Here is a 23,722-nt window from a genome sequence, read left to right as displayed (position 1 = left end):
ATGGAAACACATATGACACTCTGACAACAAAGAAATTTAAAAATATAAAAAGGTACCAAAATCTCCAAACAAAGCGAATCTTGTTGTGGCGAAGTGACGGCACGAGTTACAAAGCGAATCTTGTTGTGGCGAAGTGACGGCACGAGTTGGAAAGGGAACCTTCCCTCTTCTCTCTAAAAAAAAAAAAAAAAAAAAAAAAAAAAAAACAACTTCGCTCAATGTGATTTGCCTCACGATGTCTCATGTACTTTTACCAAACGGCGGTTTATGCGCCCAGCAGCTAGCGTCGCTTACCAGATCCTGGGAAACTTAAAAACCTGTTACCTTGACTATCTGCTAATTCTGCTGCCTCTTTGTTTTTGGAAAGTTGGAGACAGATATCTCGTGAAAGCAGTATCCTGAACATGGGAAAGGGCTGGCCTCCTGATACAAGCTCTTTCTCTCACCCGACAGCTCTTCCTCCCTGGCCAAGTTGGAGACGTGGAATAAAGCAGGACATTAGCTCTCGTAAGCTGGAGGCTGCCTGGCTACACAACTTTCACTCTGACAACGCACAGCTCCCCACTAGCGGCCTGGTGCAGCGCCGTTTCTGCGAAAGCCTGAGTCACCTTCCCGTACCACACCATGAGTTTTCTGCCAGTCTCACATAGGCCGTCCTCAGTCTGTTGTGCGTGCAATTCCCAGACTCTCAGAAAATCAAAGAACAGGCCAACTCGAGGTTAAATGTGAAAATGTTAATTAAGACAAGAAGTTCCTAAGATGTCAGCACATACAGTCACTGCAGTTATATTTACTTTCCAAAGCTGATATTTTTAGATCGTACCTCCTACTACCCTCTCTTTGAAATTATCGTCCTGAATGAAAAGAGGCAGGCCGAATAGCTTCTCGCCTTTCACTATATGTGTATAACGGGGCAAAAGGAAGGAGCCCCCGTGAGAGCATTCTATAGCAACATCATCGGATTATAGTATGCTGGCGTCTCCTGGAAACGTTATCAATACCGATAACGGCCAATCCTTCCACCACCGGAAACCTTGGAAAAAGGTAACAAACAGGCACATCTCAGAGCCAATCCTGACGATTGTAAGCCTGAACGTCGAGGGAATTAAAAAAAAAAGAAAAAAAAGACATCTCATCGGAACTCTGCCAAACTCATAAATGGGATGTGTTATGCATCCAAGAAACCCACAGAGCCGCAGAAGCAAAAATACCTGAAATACAAGGGATGTGACTAGCTGTGGGAACACCACATTCTAAATACGGCAGTACCATATTCGTTATAGCTGAGATGGAGGTGACTTCTGTCGGAAAATCTACAGCCTTGATATCGAATTACTAACAACTGAAACTGAGAACTTTACAGTAACATCCATGTACAAGCCTCCAGGACAAAAAAGTTGCTTTCACCCCGCCAAAAAAATTCACAAACCAAAACACCTAATTCATTGTAGGAGATTTTAACTATCACAGCAACACTTGGGGATATAATGAAACAGGTAAGTTTCTTAGCCACCACCACCTGATTACCCACCTGCTCAGGAAGTGCCCAGCGGATTCAGCACAGATTGGAAGACATGGAGGACACTGAATCGAATAAGGACAGGGGTGGCCCCAGTGAAGACAAATATGATTAGGTGGGGTCTTGGAACCACGGATGATAAGTTTGACTGTGGCGCTGTGCAGGATGTGGAACATCTGCTCGCGTGCCCAAACTGTCCTGATAGGCGCAACCCCTACGATTTATGGCTGGACAAGAAAGAAGCCTTCGACGTGACCATATACTGGTTGAAAGATTGTGACCTGGTTTCCGGACACGAAAAAGTATAGTAAAGTAAGTACTTGAATAAGGAGCACATTTTTCTTTTTCACTGTTTTATTTGCTCGCTAATAATGGTTCATTTCCAGAATGAGATTATCACTCTGCAGCGGAGTGTGCACTGCTGTGAAATTTTCTGGCAGATTAAAACTGTGTGCCGGACAGATACTCGAACTCGGGATCTTTTGCCTTTTACGGACAAATGCACTACCGAATGAGCTACCCAAACTCGACTCAAGATGCCTCCTCACAACTTTCCATCCGCCAGTACCTCGTCTCCTACCTTATAAACTTCATAGAAGCTCTCCAGCGAACCTTACAAGACCAGCACTTCTGCAAGAGAGAGTATTCCGTAGACATGGCTTAGCCACTGCCTGCGCGATGTTTCCAGAATTAAATATCTCTCCAGCAGAGTGGGTGCTAATATGAAATATCCTGGCAATTAAAACAACACAAAACAGTATCACGATAATTGTAGAACAATAGGAAGAAACCATTTTAAACAAAATAAAAAATAATAATTTAAAGCTTACGAAGAAGCAAGGATTAATAAGAAGGAGATGTCTAGGCTAAAATAAATGAATTATAAAACTACATAATGTTAATTTTTCGTGCGACTGTAAAGTATTTACCAGCATGGAGAGCCCGTCGTTGTAGATTGAGACGCAGTTGTAATCGTTGTGCCGATTCCGGGGTATAAATTAAGAATGCAGTTATAGTTTTGCCTCATTTCAAGCTAGCATCAGCCTCATCAGCATTCATGGTGATGTTTTATGGTAATGATGAATTATCTATACAATAAGTGGGCTTTGAGCAACCAGTATCTGAACTTGTGACACATATTTACTTTCCAGTAATAGCAAACTTTCACTTGACGACCGCTACCAGGATTTCGAGAAGAGCAATAACAGTAATCAGCTCTCAAGCTATTCGTATGTCTTGTACACAGCTTAGCACTACTGTCCGTTCCACTTATGCTTCTACTGCTCCTTAAACGTTGAACATTAGTGAAGATAAACTACAGTTCTGCTTTGCGCATCTAGTAATCATTTTGCTATGGAAACATACACTCCTGGAAATTGAAATAAGAACACCGTGAATTCATTGTCCCAGGAAGGGGAAACTTTATTGACACATTCCTGGGGTCAGATACATCACATGATCACACTGACAGAACCACAGGCACATAGACACAGGCAACAGAGCATGCACAATGTCGGCACTAGTACAGTGTATATCCACCTTTCGCAGCAATGCAGGCTGCTATTCTCCCATGGAGACGATCGTAGAGATGCTGGATGCAGTCCTGTGGAACGGCTTGCCATGCCATTTCCACCTGGCGCCTCAGTTGGACCAGCGTTCGTGCTGGACGTGCAGACCGCATGAGACGACGCTTCATCCAGTCCCAAACATGCTCAATGGGGGACAGATCCGGAGATCTTGCTGGCCAGGGTAGTTGACTTACACCTTCTAGAGCACGTTGGGTGGCACGGGATACATGCGGACGTGCATTGTCCTGTTGGAACAGCAAGTTCCCTTGCCGGTCTAGGAATGGTAGAACGATGGGTTCGATGACGGTTTGGATGTACCGTGCACTATTCAGTGTCCCCTCGACGATCACCAGTGGTGTACGGCCAGTGTAGGAGATCGCTCCCGACACCATGATGCCGGGTGTTGGCCCTGTGTGCCTCGGTCGTATGCAGTCCTGATTGTGGCGCTCACCTGCACGGCGCCAAACACGCATACGACCATCATTGGCACCAAGGCAGAAGCGACTCTCATCGCTGAAGACGACACGTCTCCATTCGTCCCTCCATTCACGCCTGTCGCGACACCACTGGAGGCGGGCTGCACGATGTTGGGGCGTGAGCGGAAGACGGCCTGACGGTGTGCGGGACCGTAGCCCAGCTTCATGGAGACGGTTGCGAATGGTCCTCGCCGATACCCCAGGAGCAACAGTGTCCCTAATTTGCTGGGAAGTGGCGGTGCGGTCCCCTACGCACTGCGTAGGATCCTACGGTCTTGGCGTGCATCCGTGCGTCGCTGCGGTCCGGTCCCAGGTCGACGGGCACGTGCACCGTCCGCCGACCACTGGCGACAACATTGATGTACTGTGGAGACCTCACGGCCCACGTGTTGAGCAATTCGGCGGTACGTCCACCCGGCCTCCGGCATGCCCACTATACGCCCTCGCTCAAAGTCCGTCAACTGCACATACGGTTCACGTCCACGCTGTCGCGGCATGCTACCAGCGTTAAAGACTGCGATGGAGCTCCGTATGCCACGGCAAACTGGCTGACACTGACGGCGGCGGTGCACAAATGCTGCGCAGCTAGCGCCATTCGACGGCCAACACCGCGGTTCCTGGTGTGTCCGCTGTGCCGTGCGTGTGATCATTGCTTGTACAGCCCTCTCGCAGTGTCCGGAGCAAGTATGGTGGGTCTGACACACCGGTGTCAATGTGTTCTTTTTTCCATTTCCAGGAGTGTATTTTTCATCATTTAGGGATGCCCTGCATCATCAGTACTTCGCTGGCTCCAGATTGTGATCTCAGTTAATTTCTAGCAGCTGTTGCTGATACAATGGACGCCACTGGACGATTAAACGATTTGCGACTCAAGCGTATTATTATTTTATAGCTCAATAGTATTACCGTGTACAGAAGTGAGACGTGGACGATCAGCATTTCCGACAAGAAGAGAATAGAAGCTTTTGAAATGTGGTGCAACAGGAGAAATCTTAGTGCATATGGGTAAATCAGATAACTAATGAGGCGGTACTGATTCATTTTATAATTTGAGTAGGTTAATTATGTAGTAATGAGGGGCTGTAAAACATTAAACACGTTGGCCTCTGAATAGTTATGAGACAATAATTATACCATCTACGTTATAAAATCCCAAAAAATTCACGTTTAGCAACTTGTTACACGCTTAGTAGTTCCATTCGCTGACCGTTTGATGTTTATTTGATTGCTTTTGTTTGGATATTTTGCTGCGGTTTCGTCTATATATTTTTACACGTTGGTTGGAGCAACAGTTCACTTTGGACGCCCCCCAAAAAAAAAAGAAATAAAAAAAAATGTAGATGTGTCATGTGCTGCCGTCTAAGCTTGACTGGTGTCCTGTTACCCGGCCTACCCACCAGCTGGGTGGTTCCTGCTGCGGCTGTTGTCACCTACCTGTCACCTCGCGTTCTTGTTCTTTTCCATTCGCGTTGACTCAACAAGCGGAATGACGTGCCGAGCCAATCAAACCTGTTCTAATGTGCAAGCCAAGGGCGAAAACACGTCGCGCTATCTGACACTGCTCTACAGTTACAGACATCACTTTTCTTCACCCTAATCGTAATGGCTGACGTCTCATATCACAGCAGTCAGATCTTGCATTTCGAGTAGCTGCACTGTGAAAGGCATGTCTTATTTTAGAAGCTGGAGACTGCATGTTTGTTTCTGTGTGTTCAATACGTAGCAGGTTTCCACAGTATAACAGCCTAATACTTACCGTTTCCTACAATACTGCTGTTGAAGATCTGCGCCTCAGTCACTACCATTGTTCATTTTTAAAATAAACGTTAAACTCTGTAGTCACCAAAAGACTTCATTTCCCAGAAGTAGTCCTTATCTCGCCGTCTTACCAACGGTCTTTTGAGGGGAGTAACAAGGCGATATAGATCATCAGGGTATCCTTTTATTTTGGAAGATTAAACTGACAGTAGAAGGTGGAGAAACAGCAATGATCGATCATATATGGATGTAGAAGACCGAGTACCCAAATATCAGCGACAAGTCATTGTATTATACGACATGGAATTTTTTTTAAAAAACCCAGTGACGAACTTTTACAAGGAAGAGAACTAAGGAAGTTGACTACTTTCCCATTTCAGCCGCAGATAAACAGACAATCGTGAAGTGGACTTATAAGATTAATGTTCTACGAATCGGATAGTAGTATGTTTGGAGCTGTATGTTGCGGAGAAGCTGGAAAATGTAAATAGAAGTCTAAGTAAGCTAAATTAAAACTAGCAGGTGTTAGGGAACTGAAACAGAAAAAAGTAAATGGTTGTTGATTCGAGAAGTGTAGGGTAGTAGCCATAGCATTAGTGATTAGCATAACATTTTTGTCATTTATATTAATAAGAAAGCAATAATCAGAATAACAATGAGAAACCTACAAATGGTCTCCTCAGAAACGCATCAATTAAATGTTTAGTGATAACTGTGAAGGGTATGTAGGTGGAGCATATGACGCGAGATAGCATTAACAGCACTGAAAGTCTGAATGGGGTCTCGCTGTGGTTCTCCATCTGGGAGGCTGGGTGTGACAGTGACCCAGTGTCGGACTGCATGGGAATGTGGGAACAGACATAATCGCCAAGGTTCGAGCCGATGACGTGTGATCACCACAAGGAAGGATCGCCGTTTTGTTCACCAAGCACATCGTACCCCCTTCACATCTGCGCCTGACATCCGAAAACCAGTGATGGACTCCCTGTAACGTTCTGTGTGATCCCACACATTTAGTCTGAGCCTAACAACAGCCAGACTAGAGAATTACTGTCCCATGAACAGGCTGTCGTTAACATCACAACACAAACGCCTATGTTTGGAGTTGTGTCATGGTGGAGAAACATAGAGTGGTGATGAATGGCGGCGCAAAGATGAATCGCAGTTCTGCAATCACCACTGAAACAATCATCGACGAGTATGGAGACGACCTGGGAGACGTCCCATTCTTCCATTGTTTTTATTAGGCCGTTGTCACGATGTGGAGAACTGTCAGGTATGATTTCAGATTACGGCTGGTGATGACTGAGGGAAACGGTGTGGCACAGAATTCCTGCGTCGTCATGTCTTACCCCTCCTGCGACTGCATCGCGGTGCCATTTTTGACAGGGCAATGCCCGTGTACACATGACACGTGTCTCTATGAAGTGTTTGCGTGATGTTGAGATGTTCCTGTTGCCATTAAGATCTCCGTACGTCCCCGTCAGAGCATGTGAAGGATGAAGTCGAGCGTCAACTGTCTCAGTGCCACTACATAAGAAATCAAGGACCATTTACAGCAGCTGTGGGCCAGTTTGCCTCAGAAAGTGATGCAACGGCTAAACGAAACCCTTCCTAACTGTATCAGTGACTTCATTCAGTCAGAGGGGGTGCAACTTGTTACTGAGAAGTGGGCTCATAATGCCCAGTTCATCGTACATTTACCTGAATTTTGTGATCGCTGAAATACCACGTCACACACATTTTCAACACGCGGGCTTAAATTTTGTTTCCTCCTCCCCTCCTAGGTGCTCTACTTTATTTTTCGGGTTGTGTGTTTTAAAAAGATCACTTTCAGTCAAGAAGAAAATTTTCGTCTTTCCCATAAATATATTCTACCAAGTTCTTCTTATATCTTGCACAGTAGCTTACACAAAGCACTGTTTTTTCGTTATTAAAATACAGGAATAAGCAAAATTTTAATAAATCACAGCTGCATTCAATATGTTTACTTATATCACTTATAATTTTTATATTACATCTCAGTTTCGTGAAATCAATAATGCCGCATTCAGTACATACCCAGAACGAATATATAAATACCGGATCTGTTATCACTTGAAAAGAAGATGAAACCTTGAACCTTAGGCTTGAATACATTAGTATATTGAGTAAGTTTTGCGAGTTTTTGTAAACTTAGGCAATGTCTTGGTCAACTCTTCCGTTGAAGCACAGTCTCTTGATTTCCAATTGGGAATCTAAGCCAAATTCGCTAAGAGTCGTTTCATTACGTACCTCTCAATAAAGCATCACGTTTGTGTGCAAACTGAAAACGGAGTAAAATTATAGTTTTGACTAAGTGACTTTTTTCATTTATTATCTACATCTGCCATAAGCCAGTACGTTAGAAAACAGGCTAAAACATATCACATGACTCAGTGAACTGAAAGAATTTTGAGAAGAACTTAATTTTTATATTCTGTCAGTACTGAAGCTTATTCTTCACACAAGGATTTCCCTTTAACGTTGTGCTTGAAGTCATATTGCTTCAATTTAGACAGCCTGACTAAAATGAAACCATGTTTTAATATATTGGTACTTAACTTCATCATACAGAAGTAGTCTACAAATTGGTCTGGGACTATATTACACGTATATCTGGTCACAACGATGTTAGCCCTCTACATCTCAACAATAAATATAGATATAGACACAATAAGATGTTAATTCAAGAATAAATCACTTGCTAATAAAGCATTTGTTGCCAAACTACAGTTATACCAGGAGGTTACAATTAAAATTGCAGCTAGTAGCAGAGGTCCAGTGTGGGCTGTAGTTATCATATGGCAGCGAAACTTGGTAGCTATGCTAATGCTTTAATGTGGAACCGACTTACGCTGGAAAAAAAAGTTCTAATTTTGGCCACCAGGTGCAGATCTGGCGCTCTGAATGCAAGGAAGTCGTATAGAAATATTCCCTTATGCAATGGATTAGGAACGGGACCTGGGCGGGGAAAGTTAAACAAGTGAGAAAGGCATAATGTTGATTTTGTTATTAACGACTGCCGACACAGTCTGTTAAATTTGAGCATCGGAGACGTCGTTGAGATGCTGCATCCGTAAGACGACGTGATCAACAGTTGCTCTAATGGAATCTGAGCGATGTGTTGCTCTATACTTGCCTTCCGATCAGGTAGAGACCGAACGTGTCTCTGGTAAACGCTTTCTCGTGGGTACCCCCACAGCCAGAAGTCACATGGATTCAGATCAGGTGACCCTGCAGGCCATTCATCTCAAAAACCTCCGGAAATAATACCTTCGTGGAAGGCTGCATTAAGCATCTTTCACTGGACGAGCCACTTGGTGTTGCCCCATCTCGCATGAAAACAGTTGTTTCCACACAGCTGCGCTTTTGAAAAGCACGAATAGCACGCTGTAAAAGGGAGTATCGACAACATGAACACATCACGGTACGCCTGACAGACCCTCTGAGTGTATTCCCTTCAAAGAACGGACTTAGAGAAAAGGTACTTTGAATACACACCATACAGTCACATATGGCGAGCACAGTGGTTCTTCGCACACGATTTGACAGTACCCGAAAATCGGCGGGCATTTCTATTCCTGTACCCTGTAGTGTAAAAAATGTCTCGTTACACCATAGAATATCGTCCGGCCACATGTCATCAACTTCGATCCGTGCCAGAAACCGAAGAGCCAATTCAGAACGTTGCTGCGGGGCATGAGGTTTCTGCTGCTGCACCGTCTGGATATTGTACGGATACTAGAGTAAAACAGACCACAGAACTCTCAGTACTGTGGACCGGAGCATGGGTAATTCTCGTGACACTGTACGAGCAATAGCACTAACCGGGGCACGTGCTGCATGGTCTGTTACATCAACAGAAACTTCGTCAGTAGGTTCGAATGGGATAGCACGCCTTCCCCTTCCAGGTGTCACTCTAAGCTTACCCATGTTTTTGAATTTCGTGTCATAATCTTAAAATCATTTAATGACATCTGGCCTCTCCTCAGATCTTTCAGTTTGCGTACTCTCTCAGCGCAGCAGCACTGTATGTGCCGTCGTTTATATAAAACGGTATCACTAAAATGGCACTGCTTCTTTTGTTGATAGCCATACTGTTTCCTCACGTTATGGCTTGTCAAACGACAGCGCTGAAAACGTACCGTCATCCAGGGTACAGTGCCAAATTAGCACCTGGTGGTCGAAACTAGAATTATTTTTTTCCCAGCATAAATCGGTTCTGGATTAACGCGTTAGCATGTCTATCACGTTTCGCTGCCATATGATAATTATAGCCCACACTGAACCTCATTGAGTTACTGCACTTTTATTACAACCATACAATACATTTTCATGAGTATACAATCGTTTTCATCACTCGTTCTTCATCGTGAATACATGTGGTGTATGACTATAAACACTGCTCAGGCCCAGAACTTTCCTATAGCATCTTTGTTCTTACACCGCTGGCAGCTGTCCTTTGGTTCATGAGTTAGTTTGACAACTAAGTCGTCTTCTCATGTAAATTTCTTTTCATCTGCCTCAAATACAAGCTGATGAACCGTAGCCAAAAATTTAAGTTTAGTTCAAGAATCACGTGATAACCGCGGCTAAACTCTACTTCATTAGTCATAAAAACAGATAAAATTTGTTTTTTGACAAGCAGGCAGTGTCATTTAGTGGTTCGCTTTATTTCGAAAAGTTCATTATCTTGTTATAGTTCTTATATGTTTATCTTCAAGTGCCGCGAACTGTACAGTACAGTGATAATGCGTGCACTGAAAGGAGTCCTGCATGCATGCGGCCCATAGCAAGTACCAGTGCGGCCCAGTAAGTAATCATCTATCACACGATCGGAAAAAATATCCATAAAATTCCGTTTATGTGAAGTTTGGGTAAACTTCATATTTTCAATCTGGAACTCTCGCCACACGATGCTTTTCTCTCATTAGTCAATCTTGTTCTTAACAATTCCGCCCGTGGTGGTTCTCATAACAGGCCAACCCATCAGACATGCTGACCCGTTATACTACTGTAACTTCAGCTGCAACTTCGAAACCAGAGGTTGGTGGTTGGTTTGGGGAAGTAGACCAGACAGCGTGGTCATCGGTCTCATCGGATTAGGGAAGGAAGTCGGCCGTGCCCTTTCAGAGGAACCATCCCGGCATTTGCCTGGAGTGATTTAGGGAAATCACGGAAAACCTAAATCAGGATGGCCGGACGCGGGATTGAACCGTCGTCTCGAAACCAGAGATTTAGAGATGTATAAAGCAACTAATTTATCGAAATGCAAGGAAATTGTGTGCAATTGTGGTGAAGAACCTTTTCCACCATAGTCCTGATCGCTACAAGTGGGTAGAAGGTAGATGTCTTCATGTGGATTGCAATAACTGCCAGCGTCTGCTGTTTGACGATAGCATATTTCTACAATGGACGTGGACATCTCTGTAATGGACTTTCACGAAACCTCTTTATTTTCGTGTGCTATTTCTAGCACAGTACATGATCTTCTCGAAGAGATGAACTTTAATTCAATTCACTTTCTTCATGCGACAGCTTGCAGACTAACTGCCTGTGGGACTGAATCATTGTCAGTTCCAGGAATTCCTCACAAGTTCGGATGCTGAACAGGGCGATATCGTATATGTTACACAAGCAAGGTGGCTCAGTTGAGGCCAGATGTTAAAATGACTTTGTAGCATAAACAATGAAATCGAATCGTTCATTACATCAAAAGCAAAAACCTTGCCATAACTTAACGGTGCCAGCTGGGTGGAAGATTTAGCATTTTTGGTAGATCTGACTCCTTATTTAGGTGATATACAGGTGTCTTCAATGTAGAAACTTACTTACCAGCAAACAATAAATGCGTTCGAAATTAAACTGAGATAATGGCAAGAAAAAGTAAATGTATACAATGATTTTTTTTCATTTCAACACGTTGGCTGAGGAAAATCCGAAGGACATCTACATCTACATTTATACCCCGCAAGCCACCCAACGGTGTGTGGCGGAGGGCACTTTACGTGCCACTGTCATTACCTCCCTTTCCGGTTCCAGTCGCGTATGGTTCGCGAGAAGAACGACTGCCGTAAAGCCTCCGCGCGCGCTCGAATCTCTCTTATTTTACATTCGTGATCTCCTCGGGAGGTATAAGTAGGGGGAAGCAATATATTCGATACCTCATCCAGAAACGCACCCTCTCGAAACCTCGACAACAAGCTACACTCTTGCAGAGTCTGCCACTTGAGTTTGCTAAATATCTCCGTAACGCTATCACGCTTACCAGATAACACTGTGACGAAACGCGCCGCTCTTCTTTGTATCTTCTCTATCTCCTCTGTCACCACGACCTGGTACGGATCCCACACTGATGAGCAATACTCAAGTATAGGTCGAACGAGTGTTCTGTAAGCCACCTTCTTTGTTGATGGACTACATTTTCTAAGGGCTCTCCCAATGAATCCCAACCTGGTACCCGCCTTACCAACAACTAATTTTATATGATCAGTCCACTTCAAATCGTTCCGCACGCACACTCCCAGATATTTTACAGAAGTAACTGCTTCCAGTGTTTGTTCCGCTATCATATAATCATACGATAAAGGATCCTTCTTTCTATGTATTCGCAATACATTACGTTTGTCTATGTTAAGGGTCAGTTGCCACTCCCTGCACCAAGCCTATCCCCTGCAGATCTTCCAGCATTTCGCTGCAGTTTTCTAGTGCTGCAACTTCTCTGTATACTACAGCATCATCCGCGAAAAGCCGCATGGAACTTCCGACACTATCTACTAGGTCATTTATATATATTGTGAAAAGTAATGGTCCCATAACACTCCCCTGTGGCACGCCAGAGGTTACTTTAACGTCTGTAGACGTCTCTCCATTGAGAACGACATGCTGTGTTCTGTTTGCTAAAAACTCTTCAATGCAGCCACACAGCTGGTCTGATATTGCGTAGGCTCTTACTTTGTTTATCAGGCGACAGTGTGAAACTGTATCGAACGCCTTCCGGAAGCCAAGGAAAATGGCATCTACCTGGGAACCTGTATCTAATATTTTTCTGGGTCTCATGAACGAATAAAGCTAGTTGGGTCTCACACGATCGCTGTTTCCGGAATCCATGTTGATTCCTACACATTAGATTCTGGGTTTCCAGAATCGACATGATACGTCAGCAAACAACATGTTCTAAAATTCTACAACAGATCGACGTCAGTGATATAGGTCTTGTGGTGTCACCGCCAGACACCACACTTACTAGGTGGTAGCCTCTAAATCGGCCGCGGTCCATTAGTATATGCCGGACCCGCGTGTCGCCACTGTCAGTGATCGCAGACCGAGCGCCACCACACGGCAGGTCTAGAGAGACGTACTAGCACTCGCCCCAGTTGTACAGCCGACGTTGCTAGCCATGGTTCACTGACAATTACGCTCTCATTTGCCGAGACTATAGTTAGCATAGCCTTCAGCTACGTCAATTGCTACGACCTAGCAAGGCGCCATTTATCTTTTGCTGGTTATCTTATAAAGCCTGTATCATCAAGAGCGATGTTCTACAATTATGAATTAAAGTTAAGTATTCCAGAAGCTACGTACTTTTCTTTATAGCATTCATTACGTATCCTGTTTCAGATCTGACGCCAGCCTGCGTGAGTTTAAGCGCGTGCCTTTCGGCTTCCTCTCATTGTGTCTAGGCTGTCTTGTCTAGACACAACAGGTCTATAGTTTTGCGCATCTGCTCGACTGCCCTTATTGAAGTCTGGGACTATCTGTGCTCTTTTCCAATCATTTGGAACCTTCTGTTCCTCTAGAGACTTGCGGTACACTGCTGTTAGAAGGGGGCTAAGTTCTTTCGCGTACTCTGTGTAGAATCGAACTGATATCCCGTCAGGTCCAGTGGACTTTCCTCTGTTGAGTGATTCCAGTTGCTTTTCTATTCCTTGGACACTTATATCGATGTCAGCCATTTCTTCGTTTGTGCGAGGATTTAGACAAGGAACTGCAGTGCGATATTCCTCTGGGGTGAAATATGTATTACGTATCCTGTTTCAGACCTGACGCCAGCCTGCGTGAGTTTAAGCGCGTGCCTTTCGGCTTCCTCTCATTGTGTCTAGGCTGTCTTGTCTAGACACAACAGGTCTATAGTTTTGCGCATCTGCTCGACTGCCCTTCTTGAAGTCTGGGACTATCTGTGCTCTTTTCCAATCATTTGGAACCTTCTGTTCCTCTAGAGACTTGCGGTACACTGCGGTACACAGCCATTTCTTCGTTTGTGCGAGAATTTAGAGAAGGAACTGCAGTGCGATATTCCTCTGGGGTGAAATATGTAGCGGTATTTTTCGATATGATGCAAGAATTTGAAAATCGATTTCAGGATTTTCGAAAAAACAATCAAATTTTTTTGTATTTATTAGACACCTTTTCCAAGCACTACAGATTATCAGAAGATTTTCATATGGAATGAATAGAATTGTAGTCTGGCACCCAGCTAATAGAAATATTTGATCACCTATCATTGTTGGACTTTTAAAATTATATCTGCCCAGAGTCAAATATCCCTTGATGCACAGTTATACGTTATATACCTCATTATTATTTGGACCCAAGCACGTGTATTAACAGTTGTTTTAAAGAGTAAAGCACAGAAAAAGTGAAAATCGAACCAAAATTTCAGGTGAGCACCTTGCGATCTCCCTGAGAATTGCAATCACTTCGATCAAATCTGAAACTAGCCGGCTGCTGTGACCGAGCAGTTCTAGGCGCTTCAGTCCGGAAACGCGCTGCTGCTATGGTGCAAATTCGAATCCTGCCTCGGCCATGGATGTGTGTGATGTCCTTAGGTTAGTTAGGTTTAAGTAGTTCTAAGTCTAGGGGCCTGATGACCTCAGATGTTAAGTCCCATAGTGTTTAGAGCCATTTAAAAAAAATCAGAAACTGATACATTAATTTCCCAAATTCAGGTCAAATGTCACTTTAATTCTATGATCTGCAATTAAGATATAGGAAATTACTAACTGAGTGTCAGACATAAATGTGAAATTATCTTGCTTTCTCAGATTAAAGAGTCATAAATAACTGCAACAAATCTAAAACACTTAAATGTGTTAATTACATACCTCCGACCTTTCCTAATTTTTTCCTCTCAGCGGTTATTGTTTGCGTTAAGTATATTATGTGCGACCCAAGAACACTCGCTTCTTCCATTGTGGTCCAGATAAGCTGAACGGTTGGACGCATATGGTGTAGGCGAAGATGAGATGGGAGATATGATACTGCAAAAAGAAGATGGCCGCACATGATCGACGTTTGTTTGGAAGAACTAAGAGCCAGACAAGGTAGAATAATTCCACATGGTATGTAAAACGCAGTGCACACAGGAATGGCATTGCCTGATGCCTGCCTCGCGGCGACGTTGAACTGGCTGTTGCAGGCGTGAGGTGAGCAAGGCACACTGAAGTGGTGCTGTCACAGAAACGCTGGACAGACGTGCAACGAATATGACCAGAGTATGTCGCCTTCATCAAACGTCGACAGTGATGCACTGGATCTATTGCAACAGCGAAAAAGATGGTGGGTACATCCATTATGGCTGAAAACAGGGAATAAATATGGATTATTCCACATAACGAGAGAACTGAACATGTATCCTAACAGCTTCCAGAATTGCTACGAAATGTCTCGGAAATATTTCTCTGTTGTGTGAATGAAGGTGAAGGACAGCATTCAGAGGAAAATAATGAACTGGAGGCAGCTTATTTGTCCAGAAGAGAGATTATTAAGTAAGATGATTAGAAAAATGTCTATGTTTTTAAAGCAAGCATTTGTTTATTTTTTTTATAAACGCAACAATAAATAATCATTATTCTTTGCTATGTATAGTAAGCACAAAATAAAATAAATGCAATTTCTTCTCTCTGCAGGCACTGTGCCAGTGAATGCCCATTCAAGGCCCTCTCATTCTATTTTCTGAACGAACATTCCACAGTTTGATCAACTAAGTATGAAACATCACAAGTTGTACGGCAAAATTCGACAATGTATGAAACATCACATGTTATATTCCAAAACTTGCTATCTGAATCTGTGTTTAACTGTTCTGCAGCCAAATGGAAGGAAATAACTCACCGCTGCTACGTAATGTGGATCCCTCCCAACTGTGTCGGTGGTGTGGATGGTAAAGACACGAGGTTAAAGACACCCCTACGTTTGGGATCTGTTTGTGTGAACTACAAACGCTCCTTTTCTCAGTAAACTTTTTAGGCGTCACAGACTTAGATGATTTATTTGTAATAGGACGAACTTTTCAGATGAATAATTTTGGTCGAACTTTGCAACTAGGATGCAACCGCATTACCAGGTAACACATAAAAGGCTCATTACTTCGTGGCAAAGGAGGCGATCCCCCTTCACACAAATATAATGAAATCTGTCTCCCGGAATCAGTTAGAAAACGAGCGACGGATATTATACAGCAGATTAACAAGGCGGCGAAATTCAGTGCATGCGTCTTTGGTATGTTAACATTTAAATTCGCAGCTTTAAGTACGTCATTGTATTCCAACCCTTCCAAAGTTGATGTTATCATCCAAGCTATGCACACGTTACACAATGGTATCCGGGCCAGTGATGGGATATTCTCAAGACATCTATGCGCCAGTACCATCACAGGGAATCAAATGAGCAGTCAATTACAACATAACGAAAATCTCAGCAATGTATTCGGGTGTATCTTTGCACACACTACGTAAAACGCTCTCCTGTCCCATTTCGGGATAGATATTGCACTCACTGAACACTCATAGTCATAATAATATTCAGTTGTGAGGCGTTAAATTCTTATTCCCACAAAAAACTGGTTCAAATGGCTCTGAGCACTATGGGACTTAACTTCTGAGGTCATCAGTCTCCTAGAAATAGAACTACTGAAACCTAACTAATCTAAGGACATCACACACATCCATGCCCGAGGCAGGATTCGAACCTGCGACCGGAGCTGTCGAGCGGTTCCGGACTGAAGCGCCTAGAACCGCTCGGCCACAGCGGCTGGCCTTATTCCCACAATTTTACGAGAAGATTGTTTAGATACTTCACTTATGAGTAATGTGAACACAAATGTTTCATCATATGAAACACTTTATACTTTCATTTAGGTTTGAAAATTACGAACTCACTCAAGTGACAACTGTTAAAAAGTTTAATTTCATTATCTATCAGCCCTTCAGCGCCGTGTTTGACCTGAGCAAAGAGCCGCTGTCTGAGTAGGTTTCACTGACGAGAGGACTGTCTGGGACATACCATTCCAGATGGACTGTCTGGGACATTGCATTGCAGATGGACTGTCTGGGGCGTAGCATTGCAGAAGTGCGCTACTTAAATTTAAAATCCCTGTTCTGAACTTCTGTTTCTGATGTGCCGTCATTGCGTTCACACCTGGAAGCAAACTCTGGACAAAGGCAACACATTTGCGTGTTTTTATTTCAATAAATCTTGCTTCTCCTGAAAATACTTAAAAGCACCTTCATTGACATGTTGTACCTTCCTTTGTGCTTTTTTTTTTTGTGTCACCGCCTTAAGCAAATAGGGGTACTATAAGTAATACACAGGGTGTAACAGAACGACGTTTTAAAAACTGAGCAGATTGTAAATGATCAAAGGTTGAAGGTTTGGTATAAGGAACCAAAATACGGAAAGGTGTAATAAAGATTTCAAAGCCATTCCTCGACTGTTGCAAATGCACGAACTACCGGTATGAGAATTTATCGGCTGAGAATCTCAGTGAATATTTGGGATAGAAGTCTTGGCGATCACCACATTGGACCATAAATCTTACCAGATCGTTTGAATGGTACATGATATTTGAACTTTCTGAGGAATACCTTGGCTGAACTACTGGAGAACGTTCCCTTGCAACAGCGCACTAGTTCGTAGTTTCAGAATGATGCTGCTGCAGTACACATCCATCACCGGGCCATGGAATATTATTACGTGACCATTTTCCCCAAACCTGCCCCATGATTAATATAAAATCAGAGTTAAAAAGAATAACCATAATGGAACCAGTAACCCTGCCAAGTGGTGCTTGCTGCTCACCTGTACATAGGTGTTCCACCCATATGAGCAGCATGAATAGTTTGATTCTTTTATCTGAGGCATTAAAATGTGATACCAATTTGGGACTTATCATCTCACGACTATTTAAAACGAGAACTGATGAAAAAAGCGTTGGAAATTAAGAGCATCATAAATGACGCGCATAGACAGTTCTCACAGTGTGCATATTTGCTGACAGCAGATTGAAAGGTGGCGACCTTTGGGCACGCAATCTTTCACCCATTGTTAATTACGAAGGCCCTGCAGAGGCACTGCAACCGTCTCAGCTACGTAGCTAGCCATCAGGACAAGTAACTGTAGGTATGATAGGGAATTACAGAGTTTGTTTGCCGTTAGCAATAGTAGTTGTGGCATTAGACTTTTTTTTATGTCAGCGAGGATGGCAGGGAGACGTGGCCACAGTGGCAGAAGTCAAAAAAAAAACGGCCACAGGTTGTACCAGGAAAGCATCCAGACTTCTACAAAAGGGTGACCGCTTTGCTTGTGAGCATAGGCGGTGGCCTCTCGCCATAAAGTCGGCCCACGAGGGCAGCCCAGTTTTCAACAGGACAATGGCCAGCGACCTGCAGTCCAGAAGCATATTGTCCATCTTGGGTGTGTGACCGACAGGGGGCACTGAGCTTTATGATTGTTCTGTGAAGGAGAGCATTGTCCACCACACACATGGAATGCACATGCAATTCTCTGGCGCCATGTTCAGCGGGGGAGAGCATAGATTTTTGTGGCAAACTTTCTCATTATAAGAATACCGCTATGCCTTGTCTAGGTGGGAGTTCTGGTGCAGTGTAGGCTATTGGCGCAGTTTGCGCAACCAGCTTGGCCATTGGAGGGGACAATTTTTGGTGACTCCATGTGGATTTGGTGTCGAGGAAGGAGGAGAGGAGAGATTTTTGTGGCATTCGGCGGATGTCCACCATAAAGGATGGTCTGGGCAGTTCGGGCAAGGTGTACTGTACGCTCAGGCAACTGGCGGAGAGCTGCTACAGAGAACAGTCTTGGTTTTTCGACGCGACAGCAGTGATTCTCTGCTCATTTCAGAGCGAGGGTGCGCCGGTTGTGGCTTTTGCAGTTGTGCACCTGAGTCTAGTCTTCTTATGTTGGGCGGTTCAGTAATTGTTAGCGTATCGGCAGCCTGGGTCCATCAGCAATCTACATCTACATCCATACTCCGCAAGCCACCTGACGGTGTGTGGCGGAGGGTACCCTGAGTACCTCTATCGGTTCTCCCTTCTATTCCAGTCTTTGTCTGAAGACTAAATCTTCAGTACAGTGAATCCATCTGATGTGCAGCCCTCTGTTTCAACCAGCCCAAGTCGTATTGAGAGCCAGCTTGAGGTTCACAGTGGCAGTCAGTACCTCATATACAGTAAGAAAGCGTTGTTGCTATTACCTTGAGGGAGACATCATTTTAGCTTTACCCCCTCCCCTTTAATAACTTTACCAGCCATCAACATCATCTGTCACCGTGTATTTCACTTTGCGTGGCTTTTTTTTTGTGTTTTGACCTGTATGCTAATTCTGGGAATTCACATATTGGCTTTGTAGTAAACTAAATCTGAAAAGAGCAATATTTCATTTCAGTACCCTATTCATCCTAAACATTAGAATTTTAATAAATTTTTGTGAGCTGAGCGTACGTAATGATGATAGAAAGCATTACAAGGTTGGTCACAGTTTTCGTGGAAACGATTTTGCAGTAACGCTTCTTGGAAGCTATACTCCAAAGGTGTTTGAAATACGGCAGGGAAGACTTTGGTGTAGTCATATTGAAAAAAAGTATATTTGGTTATGTTGCAAATAACTGAAAATAGGCAAACGACTGAAGGTGCATGACTCCATAATTGCATCTATGATAAATTTCACAACACTTTTATATGGACAGAAGAAGAATACGTCGGCAAGTTGCACAATGCCTGTGCACTTTGCTGGAATCAGCTTCTTAATGAAGTCAACGCCTTCAGGAACTATAGAGATGTATAGTTCGTCGTCTCTGTTGGCTCCCCAGTAGTCAATCAGATGATGGGCTTTACCTTCTTCTTATATATCTGGCCACATTACTTGTTCTAGTTGTTTTAAATAACTCTTCATCATATTAGGGTATTTGCTGACAAACGACTTGATGTTGGGTAAATTTATATTCGTAGTTAAAACTAAGTATTTAATTATTTTTATTATACATTGACCTACCGAATTTTCACTTACAAAGGCAACTGAAACTTAACGCGTTCATTTATCACCCACAATATACAAGCCCAACGCAAACGAACTAATACACATTGCCAACATGACTTCCAATAATTAACACAAAAGAATGCCCCCGAATTGCAAGAAATCCTAACAATAATAGAAATCCAAAAAATATGGAACTAAAGAAATATGAAACTACCTCCAACTCTCTCAATTGCCTAAACTCATTTCAGTCACAAATCCTGACAGTGGAAACCCCCATTCTTTTTATAATCCCTTACCTCACAGAAAATCTTCATACCATGAACTACAGCAATTACAGAAAGCAGTAGTTACAGCCACCTAAATAAAAAGATTCCAGCTATTACAGACTCTATCTACTAGGTGGCATATGGTCAGCAAAAGAAAGATTTTGTTGAAGAGCAAACAATGTATTTAGAAAATTTTATCTTATTCATGTGACAGTTCCATACATTATATAGCTGTCAATAATACCACTACCCAAACATTATCAACCATACATTCATTATTATACATTTCCTTGCGTCTCGCTTTACAATGCATGTCCTACCAACACAGAGTCTCCAGTAAGAAAAACATGCCCATAGATTTCTCTATCCACTCGCTAACTGCTAGTCCGTCCAAGCACAGAATATCATGCCGAGGGAGCAGAGCGCTGTCAGTGATATTAACACGGTCTATAGCGCTTCCAACATTTTTTACAAGGCCTTTGCTTCCAACATACAAACAGGCTACTTACACTTTGTAAGTCTTTGTGGTTTTCTACGTTCTTAGTAGTAGCCATGGACCTTACAACTATGGTTCCAAGCGTTTCGCATTAAAGGTGACGCAACCGCGATTGTTTCGGTCGTGAATCATCACAAATTCACCGTTCTGCTTATCGATTGGAAGGAGCGAAAAAGCTAACCATGCTTGCTCTACTGCCCCTGCCTGGGCCTAACTCTATTATTTCTCGTGGATAATAATCGTTTTTTTTTTCTCAGTGTATACACTCTTTCTCTGATCAAGGGCTGAACGAGTTAACAAAACACGTTTTGTATTCTAATTTGTTCCCTTTGTCTTGTCCTGCAGCAATACATTATCTGTATCATATTTGTGCTATTGCTGTGTGTGTAATCCGATAGTTTCATTCTAACACGCTACCACGCATTTCCACGTGTGTCTTTAAGGAAATACGCGTAATATTTTAACAGATCTGTCCGGCTTCTGGTCTGCGTAATTCTCCTCTTGCCTCCTACAACTCTTTAATTAACAATCAGAAACCCCTGCTAGAATAAATAGGGTTTGATGCTGACCACGGACAAGACAGTAGAAGATTAGTATACAAGGTCAAATCTACCTGTTAATTAGGTCTCGGAAGAGCCAGCCACTTTAATTTCTGCCATCCCTGTCACCATGTCCGTTCTTTTAAAAGAGAACCGACGAAATTTTTAATATTCTCGTATTCGATACACTGAAACAAAATCTCATGAGAGATCTTAGTATATGCAAAGAGATTAAACAGAGTAAATTTTGTAGAAATCCCTTCAATAACTTACGAGAAAAAGGTAGATATATAATTTTTTGAAAATAAAATTTTCAAATTTCGTAAAGAAAGTTTAATAGATATAATCGAAGGAAGTTAGCAGTAAATGTTTTAATTTCATATAAAGCATGCTACAGAATTTCAATTTCCAAATCGTGGATTTGATGCAACCTTTAAGTAGCTTACTTGTTTCATAAACGTCCGCCCTTAAGTATGTGCTGCTGAGTTATGATGTAGATGTAGAATGAATAGAAGCAGGATGGGAAAGTGTCGTAGGACCGTTGCTATTTGCATTGTATATAAATGACCTTGTGGATAACATCGGAAGTTCACTGAGGCTTTTTGCGGATGATGCTGTGGTAAATCGAGAGGTTGTAACAATGGAAAATTGTACTGAAATGCAGGAGGATCTGCAACGAATTGACGCATGGTGCAGGGAATGGAAATTGAATCTCAATGTAGACAAGTGTAATGTGCTGTGAATACATAGAAAGAAAGATCCTTTATCATTTAGCTACAATGTAGCAGGTCAGCAACCAGAAGCAGTTAATTCCATAAATTATCTGGGAGTAGGCATTAGGAGTGATTTAAAATGGAATGATCATATAAAGTTGATCGTCGGTAAGGTAGATTCCAGACTGAGATTCATTGCCGGCCGGAGTGGCCGAGCGGTTCTAGGCGCTACAGTCTGGAACCGCGCGACCGCAACGGTCGCAGGTTCGAATCCAGCCACGGGCATGGATATGTGTGATGTCCTTAGGTTAGTTCGGTTTAAGTAGTTCTAAGTTCTAGGGGACTGATGACCTGAGCAGTTAAGTCCCATAGTGCTCAGAGCCATTTGAACCAATTTGAGATTCATTGGAAAAGTCCTAAGGAAATGCAATCCGAAAACAAAGGAAGTAGGTTACAGAACACTTGTTCGCCCACTCCTTGAATATTGGTCACCAGTGTGGGATCCGTACCAGATGGGGTTGATAGAGGAGATAGAGAAGATCCAACGGAGAGCATCGCTCTTCGTTACAGGTTCATTTGGTAATCGCGAAGAAGACTTTGCAGGAGAGACGCTCAGTAGCTCGGTACGAACTTTTGTTGAAATTTCGAGAACATACCTTCAACGAGGAGCCAAGCAGTATATTGCTCCCTCCCACATATATCTCGTGAAGAGACCGTGAGGATAAAATCAGAGAGATTAAAGCCCACACAGAGGCATACTGACAATCTTTCTTTCCACGAACAATACGAGACTGCAATAGAAGGGAGAACCGATAGAGGTGCTCAAAGTACCCACCTGCCACACACCGCCAGGTGGCCTGCGGAATATGGATGTAGATGTAGATGCAGATGAGGTGGAGCACGATTTAGAACGGCAGATAGAGCTTCATGTTAGAATGTGGGAGAATGGTGCATGATTAGTATGAAGACGTGGAGCAGATGGACAGACAATAGGGTGAAGCCGGGAAGGAGGAGAAGGAGGAGATGAACTAAAAGTGTAAAGAGAGTTAGAGTGCAGGACGTATTAGAGAGAACGTACAAAGAGAAAATCCTTCCTTGTGGTTCGTATACTGGATTCCAGAAATGGCTACTGCTGAGCCGAGGAACAGTAGCCGGAGCGCGCCTCGGTGTCAGGGCGGCAGCCGCAGCCGGCGCTGCCACTATTAGCACAGGTGACCGGCGGGGCAGCAGTTGTTTGTCAACCCCGTGAGTTGGCCTTTTTGCGGGCAGGCCGCGCCGGCGGCAGCTGAGGCGGCGAGTAAATCACTCGCGAGCTGCGGCCTGCGCCTTATCAGGCGCGGCGGCGCGGCGGCAGCGCGCGTGATGGATGGCCTTCATACATCATCGTCAGCTGCGCTCTTTTGTCTCTCCGCCTCCGCGGCGCGTCGCCCCGCCCCCGCGCGCCGCCCACCGCCGCCCCTCCTCCCTATCTCTTCATCGCGCGCGCCAGCGGTTCGCGTCGAGATGCTCTCTCCTCTCCTCCTTCTTATGAGCCCGGCCGCTTTTGCGGGCGCTCTGTCACGCCAACAGCTTCTTGTATGTGCAACAGCCTGCCGCGGATCTGTCTCTCCCTTCATCCTTCTTCCCCAGACGCGTGTGGGGGCGCGTTTGTGTGTGTGTGTGTGTGTGTGTGTGTGTGTGTGTGTATGTGTGTGTGTGTGTGTGTGCGTGCGTGCGTGCACACGCGCGCACACATGGTGAGCTACACCATGCTTCGTGTGGTTGCCAGCCCTTCTGCTTTGATACAAGAGATTTCAGTAATGTATTAGTTGATGTTGAATAAGAAAAAGAAACCATACATATTGTAAAATTTATGTATGTGTGTGTATCTACATAGTGAGTCCACAAGACAGAAATTGTATTCCATTATTATCTGATGTTCTCCTTTGCCTCTTTATTTCGTAAAAAAAAGAAGAAAAATCGAGAAGTGATTTATCTGTGTACATGCTGATTTCGTATCTTTTTCTCAGGATACTATTAGAAAAGTACATTTTTTAAAACTTACGAAACAGTGTTTTTAAAGAAGAATTTCTTGTAAGTAGGCTGTGTAGGTTTT

This window comes from Schistocerca serialis, chromosome 5 (genome assembly GCF_023864345.2).
Source record: "Schistocerca serialis cubense isolate TAMUIC-IGC-003099 chromosome 5, iqSchSeri2.2, whole genome shotgun sequence".
Taxonomy (NCBI): Eukaryota; Metazoa; Arthropoda; class Insecta; order Orthoptera; family Acrididae; genus Schistocerca; species Schistocerca serialis.
Note: the sequence above shows the minus strand (reverse complement) of the source record.